We start from the raw sequence: 357 nt of genomic DNA on the forward strand, positions 1-357 counted from the left end.
GCCAAATGGACGTGGAGCTGTTGGATTCCGCGTGGACATGGGCCGGGGGCAGCGGTGGACCCCTCTGGATGGGCAAGTCTGGCGCGGGCGTCTTCTCTGTCTTGCCCTTCCACACCGCTGCGTACATCCTCGCACTTGTTGAACGCCAGGAGCTTCACCAGGTACAGGCGGCCGGGGACCAGCTGGGTCAGCTTGTACTGCTTCACCTTCTTCTTGAGCCGCATCGGCCCCACGTCCCAGGCCTGGTCGCCACGCCCCCCCTGGGGGGCGGTCACCGTCAGCCTCCTCCTCGGCCCCCACCTCCCGCCAGTACAGTTTGTAGCCAGAGATCTGGGTGGGGTGAGGGGGCGGCTGCCA

At 66.7% G+C, this 357-nt stretch overlaps 1 pseudogene; it reads right to left on the reverse strand.

The window, feature by feature from the left end:
• Positions 1 to 3: 3 nt before the first annotated feature.
• Positions 4 to 351, reverse strand: LOC106736250 (immunoglobulin superfamily DCC subclass member 4 pseudogene; annotated as a pseudogene).
• Between the last annotated feature and the right edge of the window lie 6 nt (positions 352 to 357).

Source organism: Tupaia chinensis, unplaced genomic scaffold (assembly GCF_000334495.1).
Source record: "Tupaia chinensis unplaced genomic scaffold, TupChi_1.0 Scaffold119021_1, whole genome shotgun sequence".
NCBI classification, from domain to species: Eukaryota; Metazoa; Chordata; class Mammalia; order Scandentia; family Tupaiidae; genus Tupaia; species Tupaia belangeri.